This window comes from Aquarana catesbeiana, linkage group LG08 (genome assembly GCF_042186555.1).
Source record: "Aquarana catesbeiana isolate 2022-GZ linkage group LG08, ASM4218655v1, whole genome shotgun sequence".
Classification (NCBI taxonomy): Eukaryota; Metazoa; Chordata; class Amphibia; order Anura; family Ranidae; genus Aquarana; species Aquarana catesbeiana.
The window spans coordinates 32,392,750-32,408,588 of record NC_133331.1 but is presented as its reverse complement, the minus strand read 5'-3'; the positions used below and the strand labels follow the sequence as shown (position 1 = coordinate 32,408,588).

The 15,839-nt window shown below is 41.1% G+C and overlaps 1 protein-coding gene across 3 annotated transcripts in view; it reads right to left on the bottom strand.

Annotated features, from left to right (window-relative positions):
- STK32C (serine/threonine kinase 32C) overlaps positions 1-15,839 on the bottom strand; it is a 436,616-nt gene that overhangs the window by 229,242 nt on the left and 191,535 nt on the right. The gene's annotated exons all lie outside the window — the stretch shown is intronic.

The following is a 15,839-nucleotide window of genomic DNA, read 5'->3' as shown; positions in this document are numbered from 1 at the left end:
ATATGAGGTCAAACCTTAAAAAATTTGTATGCAATCAGGCCCTTGCACTACATGGTTTTGGTAAATCTGAAGACAAAAATCTGCAGAAAATCTAATAGTGTGTATGGGGTCTAACTCCCACCGCAGACACACACTGGGCATACAAGATAACCCCTACACAATTCCACATTTATTAATAACTATTTTGTATATAATACTTTCTGCAAATAAAAAAATAATAATCAGCACAATCTTACTAAAAAGTGGAGCATATCAACCACAGGCACCGGTCTCATTCAGACTTTTAGGACTGGTTTTAATCTGCCCTATGACACTCCTATGTTTGTTTTCAGCAATGTGAACCTAGTGTGGCAATTCTTTGTGCTGCAATGAAAGCAAATTGAGCATATTCTGTGTATTCTGTGTTTTCTAACCTATCCCTAATGGTTATTTCAACCCTAACACTTAACCCTAACACTAACACCATAGCTCCCAACTGTCCCTGATTTGGAGCAATGTCCCTCTGTCCCTCTGTCCTCATTTGTCCCTCATTTTGGTCTGATCCATATGGATGTGTATAAAATGCACTTTTTATCTATAAAAAAGTGTTTCCCAGTGCTAAACCTTTCATCGGATTTCTAAATTGCTGCATTTGTAAATTCCAAAAGCCAATATAAAGGAATAGTAGTGGTAAATAAAGCACTTGTGGGTTGAACCAATCTTCTATTTTTTGTACAATTCTCCTTTAACCACTTCAATACCAGCACTTAGACACCTTCCCGCCCAGACCAATTTTCAGCTTTCAGCGCTGTCGCAATTTGAATGACAATTGCGCGGTCATGCTACACTGTACTCAAACAAATTTTTTATCATTTTGTTCCCACAAATAGAGCTTTCTTTTGGTGGTATTTGATCACCTCTGCGGTTTTTAATTTTTGCGCAACAAAAAAAAAACGAAATTTTTTTAAAAAACAAATTTTTCTTTGTTTCTGTTAAAATTTTTTGTAAATAAGTATGTTTTCTTCTTCAAAGATGGGCACTAATATGGCTGCACTGACGGGCACCGATGAGGTGGCACCAATGAGGTGGCACTGATAAGGTGGCACTGATGGGCACTGATGATGGGCACTGATAGGCGGCACTGATGGGCACTGATAGGTGGCACTGGTATGCGGCACTGATGGGCACTCATAGGTGGCGCCGATGGGCACTCATAGGCGGCACTGATGGGCTCTCGTAGGTGGCATTGATTGGTACATATGGGTGGCACTGATGGGTACTTATGGGTGGCACTGATAGGTGTCACTGATGGGCACTGATAGGTGGGCACCGATGGGCACTGATGGGCACAGATGGGCACAGATGGGCACTGACAGGTGGCACCGATGGGCAATGACAGGTGGCACTGATGACGCTGATTGGTGGCACTGATAAAATTTATTGGTGGCATTGCTGGGCATAACTAAAACATAATGGTGCCAATCAGTGCCCATTTGTGGGCACTGATTGGCACAGATTGGGCACATTGGGCACATGTGGATGACCATGGGGTACATACCTGGCCATCCACATGTTGCCCCTTCCCTGGTGGTCCTAGTGGCGATCCCTGGTGGTCCAGTGTGGTGATCTGAGGGGGGCTGCGCTGATAAACAGCAGACCCCCCTGTCAGGAGAACCACCAATCGGCTCTCCTCTGCTCGCGTCTGTCAGACGCAAGTGAGGAAAAGCCGATCAACGGCTCTTCCTATTGACAGCGTGATCAGCTGTGATTGGACACGGCTGATCACATGGTAAAGAGCCTCAGGCTGACACACCACTCCACCGATCGCCGCGATGCGCGCCCCCCACGGGTGCGCGGCGGCATGTTATCCTGCTGGACGTCAGTCAGGATAACGGAACCACTTCCCGGATGTCAATCCGCTATAGGGCGGGCGGGAAGTGGTTATGGGGGCGTGGCAAGGGGTGTGTCCTATGCCTGTATACTTTTGCTGATAGGTGTCCCTCATTCCCATCTCAAAAAGTTGGGAGGTGTGCTAACACTTAGGCCTCATGCACACGGACGTTTTTACAGACGCTTTTTTGAGCGTTTTTTGCAGCCTAAAAAGGCCTGTCTATGTTAGTCAATGGCTTCATGCCCACCTAGGCGTTTCTGAGCTGCAAATGGCATAGGCGTTTTTAAGCTGTAAAAAAAAACCCAGGACCAGTGGGTTCTGAGAGACGTTTTTCAGCTGTAAAAATGCTCTAACGCTGATAAACGCTGATAAACGCTCAAAAACACTCAAAAACATCATTCACCAATGTTTTTTAACGTTTTTGATCCATTGAAAAAAAAAGAAAATTTTGAAAAAAAAAAAACAACAAAACGCTACAAAACGCTAAAAAACGCTAAAGCAGAAAAACGCTCAAAAACGCTTAAACCGCTATTGCAAAAACGTTGAAAAAAGCTGAAAAAACTTTTAAAAAATCACTGCAAAGATACTGGCGTTTTCATAACGTTGTTTTAACATCCCGTGTGCATGAGGCCTTAACCATCTCCTTCTGTAGTCCACAACAAAAGAGGTGTGCACAGAACAGGTATGAATTTACGACAAGGTCAATTGGTAACTTTTTGCACTTAAAGTGGAACTTCAGTCATTTTTTTATCTTTCCATCTATTAAATCTTCTGCCCTTGTTGTTGTTTTAACTTTGGATAGTAAAACATTTTTTGTCTGCCAGTAAATACCTTATACAGCCCACTTCTTGTTTCTTGTTTGGTAAAAAGCCTAGGATTATGACATCATCCACAGCTCTCTCAATCTCTCTCTCTCGTGAGAGTTTGCCAGGAAGGGAGGGGGGATGAGTCATAAGAGGGCCAATAAGAGCTGCAGAGCTGGAGGTGTGTGTCTGTGTAAAGCCAGGAAGTGAACAGGCAGCAGCTTCAGCTGCCCACAGTTAAAATGGCTGCAGCCAGACTCAGTGGAGGGAGATTTCTGCAGCATATTTGGCAAGTACAGAATCACAGTATATATAAAATAATATGCAAAGTGGTTGGAGAGAAGCTTCAGAATGGCAACGATGTTTTATTACAGATTATGTGAGCAGACTGCAGTTCCTTTTTAACCAGTTGCCGACCAGCTGCCCCTGCGCAAATCGCCGTAGCTGCACAGAGGCCGCTTTAAAGGGGTATAGGGGGTGCGCACGCCCGCCACGTCACTTAGGAGCCGATGCGCATGCCCGGCGGCCGCAATGCCTGCTGGGCACCCGCGATCACTCCTGACAGAGCCAGAACGGGTATCTGTGTGTGTTAACACACACATCCCGGTTCTGTCAGGGGAGTAGAGACAGATTGTGCGTTCCTAGTATTTAGGAACAGTGATCTCTCTCCTCCACCAGTCAGTCCCAGCATCCCCCCTACAGTTAGAAACAACTCCCAGGGAACACATTTAACCCCTTGATCGCCCCCTAGTGTTAACCCCTTCCCTGCCAGTGTCATTTACACAGTAATCAGTGGCTATTTTTAGCTCTGGTTGCTGTATAAATGTCACTGGTCCCAAAGAAGTGTCAAAAGTGTCCGATCTGTCCGTCGCATGGTCACAGTCCCGCTAAAAATTGCTGGTCACCGCCATTACTAGTAAAAAAAAAAAAAATAATAATAAAAACGCCATAACTATATCCCCTATTTTGTGGATGCTATTACTTTTGCGCAAACCAATCAATATACTCTTATTGCGTTTTTTTTTTACCAAAAAATATGTAGAAGAATACATATTAGCCTAAACTGATAAAGAAATTATTATTTTTTGGATATTTATTATAGCAAAAAGTACAAAATATTGTGTTTTTTTTCAAAATTGTCACTCTTTTTTTTGTTTATAGTGCAAAAAATAAAAACCGCAGAAGTGATTAAATACCACCAAAAGAAAGCTCTATTTGTGGGGAAAAAAAGGACGTCAATTTTGTTTTGGCACAGCGCAGCATGACCGCGCAATTGTCAGTTAAAGCGACGCAGTGCCGTATTTCGCAAAAAACGGCCTGGTCCTTAGGGGGGCAAATCCTTCCGGGGCTGATGTGGTCAATGAACATACATATCAATGTGATTTCAAAGGTATATTTGACCGACCACAAGGGAGCAAAAAAGAGAAGTTCATTGTTGGGGTGTACGTACAGCTCAAAGGGGAGTACATGTTCACATTAGGCATGTGCAATTCGTTTAGTTCCGAATTTGTTTTTTAACGAATTTCGACAAATTCGTTAATTCGGGAATATCCGAATTAACGAAAACCCGTTTAACGAATATTTTTTCCGCATATTCGGAAATTTGATAAAATTGGACATTCGTAAATTCGGGCTTTCGTACATTCGTACATTCATAGTAAATTAGTGAATTTGTAAATTTGTAAATTCGAAAATTCGAAAATCTGAAATAATAGTTAACTAATAATAACTTAACTATTAGTAATTACTAGTAACTTTTAAATTATAGGTATTGTAATTTCCTTTCAAATTTGGCTGTTAGTGAACGTAACAAATATGAATTTATCCGAAGTTATGAATGATCCGAAAAAACGGAATGGAATGTAATGAATTAATCATAATAAATAACAATAATAATAAAAACAAAGTTTTATTATTATTATTTATTATTAATTTGTTCCGTTCGATTTGTTTAGATGCAGCATTCGTTTTGGATAATTCGTAACTTCGGATAAATTCGTATTTGTTACGTTCACTGACAGTCAAATTTGAAAGGAAATTACAATACCTATAATTTAATAGTTAGTTACTATTTCAGATTTTTGAATTTTCGGGTTTTTGGATTTTCAAACTTCGAATTTACAAATTTCCGAATTTTCTAATTTACAAATGTACGATTTTACGAATTTACGAATGTACAAATGTAAAAATGTACGAATGAACGAATGTACGAATGAACGAATGTTCGAATGTACAAATGTACGAATGAACGCATTTATGAATTTACAAATGAACGAATTTACGAATCGCCATCATAACGAATGACCCGAAAAACAAAAAATAAATAAATAAACGAATGAAACGAAAATGAACGAATTCTTTGGCTGTGCACATGTCTAGTTCACATTACTCTACTGAATAATTGTAATGCACTTTATGTTACTAGGGATGGTAGTCTATTCTATTCCCCCCCCCCATACCATCAACACACCGATTGCGATTTTTATTAAAGTAAAGCTTTTCATTAAATATTAAAGGAAAAAAAATCCCAATCTGCCAATGAGCTTTTGAAAATATCCCCCAGTAAAGATTGAAAAAAAAAAGTATTATCCAATAAAAAACAAAAAGGTTGTTCTGTATTATCTTGTAAATTCTAATTTATTTTAGAATGTCGTCATAGAAAATATGTCTCTGTATATGCTGGTTTAGAAATATTTCTAGGTTACCAAAATGCTCATTTGATGCTGTAATCAGGAATGCCAGATGACCATATATTCCACGGGGAAGCTATGAAAAAGGAATTGCAAGTCTTCATCTCTGCAAACACGGAACGCTATACCGTCATCCATTCTATGGCTTCTTCCAACATTTCCTACAGCAGAAACCATTGTTTAGAGAGAAAGGATCTGACATCTTTGTTCTCAAACTCTAGGGACCCCTTTACAGTTCAATGCCTGTACCAGAGCCAGATTCAGAAATGATATTAAGCATAAAAGCTGGTAGGTTAACCCTTTATTTTAGTGTTTTTTAAAGATCCAGTAGCACTGGAGAAATCATGCTGCAAAGGTTGTCATTGCCCCATCCGTTTGCCAGTCTGAGTGCTACTGTCAACGGGTTACAAGAAAGCTGAAATTAATCAAAATAAAATATTTTTCATTACCACTTGCATTTAAAATACATTTAATTCTTATAAAATATATAACTGGCCTTTGTAAATATCTGCTTGGAGTTCAGCATTAAATGAAGTATTTAGCTATTTCTTAAAGAGGAAGTAAACCCTGGTGGGTGTTACTTCCTCTTTATTTTCCTGCAAAGGTAAAGCGTAATGGGCTCCTATGCATCGCATAGGAGCCCATTATGTGACGATGCATAGGAGCCCATTATGTGACACTTACCTGAAACCGAAGCCTGCAATGTCCCCGCTGTCCCCACTAACAGCGAGCTTCCATCTTCACCCCTCTTCCTTCCAGGGCCGCGAATGCCGGCTCTGCGACTGGCCGAAGTCGTGTGACGTCACTCCCGCGCATGCGCGCGGGAGCCGCCAGTCACGGCATGACCCTTATTAGAAATGGTGCAATGTGCTCTTTCTAAAGTGCGCATGCTCCTTAGGCATCGGTGCGCGGCTTTTTCGTGAATATCTCCTAAACCGTGGAGGTTTAGGAGATACTTCCAGCACCTACAGGTAAGCCTTAATATAGGTAAGCAGGTAAGCCTTAATATACAGGGTGTACAACCACTTTAAAGGCAATAAAAATCTTCCATCCTTCACTTTGTGTTTTTCACCTCCATAAGATGTGCATTGATCCTGTAGTTTCATGGTATCATTTGCTGCCCCGTACGTACAGCCTATAGTAGAGTAAATCTGCACATTCCTATGTCAGAAGTTTCTGTTCAAACATGAGGCATGCCACTGCACAGGTTAATGCGTGACCTCTGTCTATAGTGTAAGAACTTTCACCTCCTATAAAGAAACCACATTGTTAGGACCTGGTTCACCTGCTAGTGGCACTGGGCTTCCCAGAGCAGGAGGTTGCAGTTCCAGTGACCACCAGCAGGTGTCTCACAGCAGCCAGCAGTCTCCAGTATCAAAACGACTTCTGTATAGAAGTCAATGCAAATCGCCTGAAGTCGCCCCAAAAATACTACAGGAACCTTTTTCTAAGTCGGAGCGACTCCTATTAGAACGGTTCCGTAGTACAGAACGGGACGAGACTTGTCTGGCGGCTAAGTCGCCGGACAAGTCGCCCCTGTGTGAACCGGGGCTTAGGCTTATGTTTATTTTGTTTATTGCTCACAAGTTCTTTTTTTTTTTCTGGGTTTTTGGTTTCACGTTTGCTGTGTATTTTGGGTGCTAGTGTTTGGATGTGTTTGTTTCGCTGTCAATGAGCTTGTTTAACCACTTCAGCCCCGGAAGGATTTACCCACTTCCTGACCAGGCCATTATTGGCGATACGGCACTACATCGCTTTAACTGACAATTGCGCGGTCGTGCGATGCTGTACCCCAACAAAATTAACAGGCTTTTTTTACCACAAATAGAGCTTTCTTTTGGTGGTATTTGATCGCCTCTGCTGTTTTTAATTTATGCGCTATAAACAAAAAGAGTGGCAATTTTGAAAAAAAACTATATTTTTTTGCTATAATAAATATCCACAAAAAAATAAATAAATAAATAATTTCTTCATCAGTTTAGGCCAATATGTATTCTTCTACATATTTTTGGTAAAAAAAAATCCCAATAAGCGTATGTTGATTGGTTTGCGCAAAAGTTATAGCATCTACAAAATAGGGGATAGGTTTATGGAATTTTTTTATATAATTTTTTTTTACTAGTAATGGTGGTGATCAGCGATTTTTAGCAGGACTGTGACATTGTGGCAGACAGTTCGGCCACTTTTGACACTTTTTTGGGACCATTGACATTAATACAACGATCAGAGCTAAAAATAACTACTGATTACTGTATAAATGTCACTGGCAGGGAAGGGGTTAACACTAGGGGGCGATCAAGGGGTTAAGTGTTCCCTAGGGAGGTGTTTCTAACTGTGGGGGGAGGGGACTGACAGGGAGTAGAGAGAGATCGCTGTTCCTGATCACTAGGGACAGCAGATTTCTCGCTACTTCCCTGACAGAGCGGGGATCAGTCTGTTCACATTGACAGATTCCCATTCTGGCTCTCTTAGGAGTGATCACAGGTTGCCGGTGGAGCAGGCCTCCTGCAGCATGTGCGTGCCCTCTATAGCCCTTAAAGCGTCCGCTGTACAGCTGTGGTCACCGTACAGCTACAGCGATTTGCGCAGGGGAGCCAACCTTCCGCCGTATAAAGGAGAAAGTTTATTTTCAGATGACAGCTGTTATCACAGAGCCGGTCCAGGCTGGGGAAAGATCGGGACCACATGGCCGGGATTCACCCAGATGCTTGGACCAGCACCTGACTCAGCCTCTCAGCGAGCCACTGAGTGCCTGAGCCAGCCGCTCCTGCCCCCTCCACAGCCCAGAGGAGAACTGAACAAACAACAGTCTTTGATCGATCGGTTCTCAGTCTTAACCTTCTTCAAGGCTACTGATCGCAACGGATATATTCCGATTGACAGCTGCCACCACACGACATGGCTTAAATCAGTACCTCGAAGCCAGCTGATGAGGATCAGACGTAACTGTTCCCTCCTCTCGGATTATTACTCACAAGCCGAGACTCTTAAGTCAAGGTTCTGTGATAAGGGATACGACAGACGTCAGATCGATGAAGAAATCCAGAGGGTTGCCTTAGTCGACCGATCAGCACCGTTAAACGAACAACCGAAAAGACCTCCAGATAACAGACATAAATGGTCTTTTCTTACCAACTACTCAATCCAACATAAACAAATCAAGGACATCATTTCCAGACATTGGAAAGTGTTAAAGAACGATTCGATACTAGGCCCCTTACTTCCTGAACGAGCTGGAGTGATTTACAAGGGTGCACTATCAGTGAAGGGTCAGATTGCACCAAATGTAACAGACCCCCCAATAATTCCATCTTTTTTTCACAATATGAAGGGTTTCTTCAGTTGTCGGAAGTGTACAGTGTGTAAACACAACGTATGTAAAGCGCGAAAAAAAGAAACCTTTACATCATCCACTACTGGAAGAGAATATAAGATGAAACAATTTGCCACATGTACGACCAAATATATTGTGTACCTTATCACTTGTCCTTGTGGAAAGCAATATATAGGCCGTACAATACGTAATTTTGCTACGCGAGTTAATGAACACATCACAGCCATTAAAAAGGGACGCACGAATCATAGTGTACCCAAACACTACCTACGTTGTCATAACCAAAATCCATCAGGGACGAGATTCCAAGTTATTGATAAGTTCGTGCCCCATTGGAGAGGCGAGTCTGATGTAAGGGGGGTCTCCAAGTTGGAAACTGTTTGGATACACCAAATTAAATGCTCTACACCACATGGACTCAACATCGATTGGGATATCAATGCCTTCATCAATCAATCCTAGGCAGTGGTGGTCTCTCCACTTCAAGAGTGTTCATTACTGACATACTCATACCTCTGTACCCACCCATTTATATTTCTTGGAGCTCCCCTGCTTACTATTTCATTAGACTAGTTCTATTATCTATATGCCATATAATATACACTAAGAGATCTCTCATACCTTTGTACCCACTCATTTACATTTTCTTGGAGCCCCCCTGCTTATTACATCATTATATTAGTGTTAGAATTTATTTATATGCCATATAATATACACTAGAAGATCTCTTTGTGATATATTCATTGCTCCCGTATTCCTGGTATATCATATTAGGATTAGATATCATGCTGCCACTTTGAGCATCATGAAGGCTATTTGGCTCTGCTTGTATCTAAGAACATCATTCCTTGTTCCGGTCTTCTTCTGTTCTATTTATATATTTTTAGTTCTTACTTACATTTTTCAGTTTATTTTTATGGTCCATTGTATTTTATTTTTATGGGGATTTGATACAAGTATCTCCATTTACTTACCATAAAAGTTTTTCATGTTATGGATATTGCCAGATTATGTATATTCCATTTTATTTTTAAGCTGACATTTGTTATAATTTTTTACATTTACGTTCTTCTTTCTGGATTTCATACAATCATTTTTAATTTTAATTTCATGATATGTCTGTACATTGTATGTGTTGATATATATTGTTTGGCTATGTATGCGTGTCATTTGTATGTGACGTCACCATTTGCTTATAACCGTGTGTGACTTGACTTCCGGTTATTTAGGGCACTCAGAGTATTGCCGTTGTGTCTATCGACACTTAGCCTGGGTTGTAATCCTACCCATCGCATAACCATCTCCGATCACACAAAGTTTTGGAACATGTTTCACATGTTCCAAACCTCGTTACAGGCCGTCTCCTCTTCCTGCCTCCTATGATATAAAGTCTCCGAGTGGTCTACGCGTCATTCCGTTCACGTCAGGTCACGTGACGATCATGTGACCATCTCTGCAGAGGAATACTCGTGAGCATTGATTGGAGGTTGACAGAGAGGCTTGGCTTCTTACCAACCATGCCTACACACTATTGGCCTTACATCTATCACATGTCCGCAGAATCACCAATGACGCTGACAAGCCCGGAAGTCACGGCGTACACCGGTCCGATCATGTGTTTGTCATAATTTTTATAGATTTCTATATAAAGCGCAGTAAATGGCAGGTAAATTTACACCACAGCAGAAGTCTTAGAGGACGAAACGCGTCGGGTCCGTTTTTTACCATAGCCATCACCTACTGTGCTGCTAGGTTCAAGTGAACCCAATTTTTACCGCTCTAGATTTTATCATTTGTTGGATATAAATTTTTTATAGTTTTTATACCAATAAATTCCTGTTTTTATGTGGAAGCTTCTTCTTTTATTTCCCTGCCATATCATGGGGACTATAGAGGATTGAGTGGAACCCAGCGGATGATCGAGGTTGGTCCATTAGGATGTCCAGGTCCAACCCAGCTTCTCCAGGGATACATCATCCTTTGAGGCTTTTCGTTTCCCCAAGCCAAGCCTACCAGCGTGATTGGAACCAGATACATCCTACCGTTTAACGGTACAAGCTCTTTAGACTCACCGCTGACGGCCTGTGAATCCATCTCCTCCGGTAAGGGCATTTTTACTTCTATCTGCCTGAGATTATGTCTGGAGAAGATGTCACCCTATATGCCGAAATGTTTCTAATAGTCCTGTAGAAATATCTATGAAGATTTGGAGTACCTACAGTGTTTTAGTGGCACCTGAATGAGCCTATATTTCACACACGGACATTATAGTCATTATGTCACATTTCTATGTTATGTATTTCACACTTCAATAGATTGGTTTGATGGACCCACAATATAGTTGAGTTGATCTCAACTACATCCATATTAGTTTGATGTATATGGTGTTATTTACCTTCACTCTATTTCTTGTTTGTAGGCTATTTAATATATATATATATATATATATTCTTTCTATTTTTATTTTTATGTGGTTTTGAGATCACATTTACCTTGATAGATATACTTGAGTGTAAATTTATCACTAGAGGTTACACGTAGTCCAGTTTTCATTATTCTTTCACCAGTATAATATTATTTGTGATTCTCCAATTCCTTTTGGGGCTTATACCCCCTTTTTCTCCTATTTTTTAGTTCATTTTATGGGTTATTGTTACTTACAGTGATTTTATAATCATTAGTATTGTTTTCCAGCACACCTTATGAGCGCCACACTTTGCCGTTTCACTCACATTTACAATTAGTCTGGTTGTTGTGTTGGCTGCCTTTTTTTCCTTTTGAGTTTGGCGCAGCATTTCCCACATTTCACAGTGTTTGATCGATCGGTTCTCAGTCTTAGATTCAGCGGGGGGACAGATGCAGCATCGTCCACCTAGGTAAGTATAATTCTTAAAAAAAAAAAAAACATATATAGATTTGGCCATTCCTGCTGCTAAATCCTGACACACATATCCCACAATCCCTTAGTTTAGCTCTGGTGCAGGTGAGAGCTAAATAGTAATTAGATCTGACACAAACAAAACAAGCAGAGCAATTATCAGAGAGGTTACAACATTTGTGAAGCAACACAGAGGAAATGGCATAGTTAGGCAAAAAGTATAGATTGGTTGTTGTGTAACCCAGAACAAGAAGAAGTTATCCTGTCCCATTAGCGAATAGGGACAAGCTAGGTGAATGAATACATGGACATCAATCATCTATGGCACTACAAACTGTAACCTCAACATGTGAGCCCATCATTACAAGGTAAGGCAAACAAATAAAACAGGGAGTATAACTATACTAATACATAGATAAAACAACAAAAACATTTGAAGATGTACAATGCCTATAATTTATTAATATCTAGCAAGAACAGTATAATTGTGTCTGTTCTCAGCAATTTTCCATGTGTTACAACCTCCAGCACAATTTCCCATTGGATCTATTCAGGTATATTTGTTTGTAAGACCTCAGCTGCCCTAAAAACCTCATATATTGTTTTCTCTGCCGTCTGCTTTAATCACACCAATCTTGCCTGCCTTTTTTATATGTACAGCATGGGAATCATTAAAAATTACAGAGCGTTATTAAATACATTTAAGAAGAAGCCTTCCAAACCCAACAGATGGAGAAATGTTTTACATGCTGTTTTCACAGGGAAAGTATCGCATTTTTTCTAGAAAAATACAACACGTGTGGTGCCAAAATATGACAATCTTATTAGGAATACATCACAGCGAGGGTCTCTACACAACAGATATTTCTCACTCATTTGTAATCTTTAGGTTTTTATTGCAAAATGTGTGCCATAGGGCAATGCTCTATACAGAACACTGTCTCAGAGCAACTTTTATAATAAAGAACATTAAAGTGATTGTAAAGCTTATTTTTTTAACCCCTTCCCGCTGAACGTACGCAGATGTGCGGCCTCGGCTTTCCGGTGTTATGCAGGGATGATGCCCGCAGCTGCAGGCATCATCCCGGTACTGTTTTTTTAGAGTGGGCGATTGGCTATCCTGGTATAACAACCGATGCGGATACCGGAGGAGTGGGAGGGGACGTCCCCCCCTCCCGCCGCCTCCAACCGCTCTTACCGGGCCTACCGTTCCATCCGAAGCCCGGTGACCAATCGGCTGCCTCCGGCGACTGGGGGCGGGCTGGATCCTAATCGTAAACACGGAAGCGACGTCATGACGTCACTTCCTGTTTACTCGGCTGCCAATGGCGCCGGTTTTACAAAAAATACACAGTATTCAGAATCGCCGTTTTCGGCGATCTGAATACTTTAAAGTGCAAAGGAGGGATCACTCCATAAGGAGTACCTGTGACCACCTATTACTGTCACAAGGGATGTTTACATTCCTTGTGACAGCAATAAAAGTCATCAATTTTTTTTTTTTAACACAATTTATAAATATAAAATAAATAAAATAAATAAGAAAAAAAAAATTTTTTAAAGCGCCCCTGTCCCCGCGAGCTCGCGCAGCAAAGAAAACGCATACTGAAGTCGCGCCCGCATATGTAAACGGTGTTCAAATCACACATGTGAGGTATCGCCGCAATCGTCAGAGCCAATGCAATAATTCTAGCACTAGACCTCCTCTGTAACTCTAACCTGGTAACCGTAAAAAAAATTTAAAGCGTCGCCTATGGAATTTCTTAGGTACCGTAGTTTGTCGCCATTCCACAAGTGCGTGCAATTATAAAGTGTCACATGTTTGGTATCTATTTACTCGGCGTAACATCATCTTTCACATTATACAAAAAAAAAATATAAAAAAATTGGGGTAACTTTACTGTTTGATTTTTTTTAAATTCATGAAAGTGTCCCTTTTCCCAAAAATTTGCGTTTAAAACACCACTGCACAAATACCGTGTGACAGAAAATATTGCAACAATCACCATTTTATTCTCTAGAATCTCTGCTAAAAAATATATATATAATGTTTGGGGGTTCTAAGTAACTTTCTAGCAAAAAATACGGATTTTAACTTGTAAACACCAAATTTCAAAAATAGGTTTTTCATGAGAGGGTTAACTTAAAATAATAAATGTGTTATTCATGTATTCCACAGAGCAGCCCTGAACCTCCTTTTCTGGAGTCCCCTGCAGGTGCTTTTGGCTCCTCTTCTTTTTGGTGCACCACCATAGGCAGCCACTTCCTATGGGTACGAAGGATATGAACATTTGTTTATGCTTGGCGGACCTTATTGGAAATTGGCAATATCACTGGCACTGAAGATTTGTCCTTTCATCACTACATGATAAGTATCCATTTACTTTCTTTCAGTTTGGGACTTTATGCTTTGATCCATGCATGGTCTTTCATGGACCAGGACTGTCAACTTGCATGCACACTTTGGCCATCAAACCAAGGTTTGCAACAGTGAGAGGGAGGTTACAGGACATTGTTTTGTATTCAATCTTTGGCGTTCCATGCCACACACATGTTGTGTTTGCACCTTTCATATCCACATACCTCCTCTAGACCACTGTTTACCTAGCGTACTGTCCCTATCCCCTTCATACCTCAGCATCTTCCTTTTTGGATACACCAAGGAACTAATACTCACCATAGTATGCCAGTGTGCCTTTTCCCAGGATCCAGGTTTGATCCCCCCAGGATCCATCCCCTGTAAGGAGCCGGCCTAGCACTACGCTTTATCCATATGCATGCAATTTCTATATTTTGCTCAGGATTGAAGATATTGGGCATTCATTTTCCTTGCCATATACATACCTACCAACATTTTTAGATGGGAATGAGGGACACCTACTAACAAACGTATGTAGGCATAGGACACGCCCCCTGCCACACCCTTTTAAAGGAGAATTAACTAAAAAAAAAAAGGTTAATTAAATCCAGAAGGGCTTTTTTTATCACTACTATTCCTTTATATTGGCTTTTAAAATGTACAAATGCAGCAATTTAGAATTCGGATGAAAGGTTTAGCACTGGGAAACACTTTTTGAAAGATAAAAAAAGTGCATTTTCTATACAACTATATGGATCAGACCAAAATGAGAGACAGAGGGACATATGCTCCAAATCGGGGACAGTCCCTCGAAATCAGGGACAGTTGGGAGTTATGCATATATATTATTGTCACTGGATGGGGGCAAGAATGGTGGACATTGACTGTTTTAGCACAGTATGATTGACACGTTGTGAATGATTGAATTTTAACACTATTGGCTATTCCATTTATGTGATTTTCATAGAATAAATTTAGACTTTGTACTTGCACAGTGGGCTGTGTTTTTCCCTTTTCTTCTTTATATCCCCTTTTTTTACCCCTTCTAGGAGTTGGTTGAGCCCAAGCAGGGTTTTTATCATGAGTTTCTGATTATATGATACTCCAATCCTCTTCTCCCTCTTCCCCTGTTTGCAGTTTTGAAGTGTGTAGCACTTACCCCCGAAGGAGCTGCTGGTATTTGATTGGGCTTACCGTTCCTCTACTGTTTCACCATAGCCGTCATAGGGATCCCATTAAAGACTTCTTTTTAGTAATTTCAGCTCTGACACACATTCTCTTTCTTCAATGCTTTATTTAAGAAAGACACATGCAATAGAGGTATGGAAGGTTTAGGGGGAATTCAGGTACCTTGAAATTGCAGATCAGGAACACTCTCTTTGATCCAGAGGGCAACAGCTCCACAACTGGATTCAGCAACCACCGGACTGGCCTCTCTCACTGACCTAGCAGCCGATGTGATGCTCGGTCATAGTCTCTGCCACAGACTTTAAGATTTGGTGTAACTGTTACACAATCCTCTACCACAGGATTGGGTAATTAGCGACTTGTTGCAATATCAAACGCTGGAACACATAGTACCGGTTCCCTTCTTCCGAACTTACGGTACTGTGTGGTATGTGACCCGGGATGCATCCTCCAACTGCATCTCCAGGCTCTTCTAGAGGCACCGGCCTTATTGCGCAGTCCTTTCCTTAAAAGTCCTCCCCTGGATTCTCCAGTCGCTCGGCTTCTTCCCACAGGCAAGACAGCACAGGACCATCCCTGGATCGGTAGGCCCCAAGACTTTTGGGCCTACCTTCAGTAGCGACGCCTCAGGCCAGCCGGCCCCAAGGCAAACTTGACGGCAGAGACACACCTTAGGCCAGGAGGGCCATCAGGTCGGAACTCTCTCCTGTCACAGGG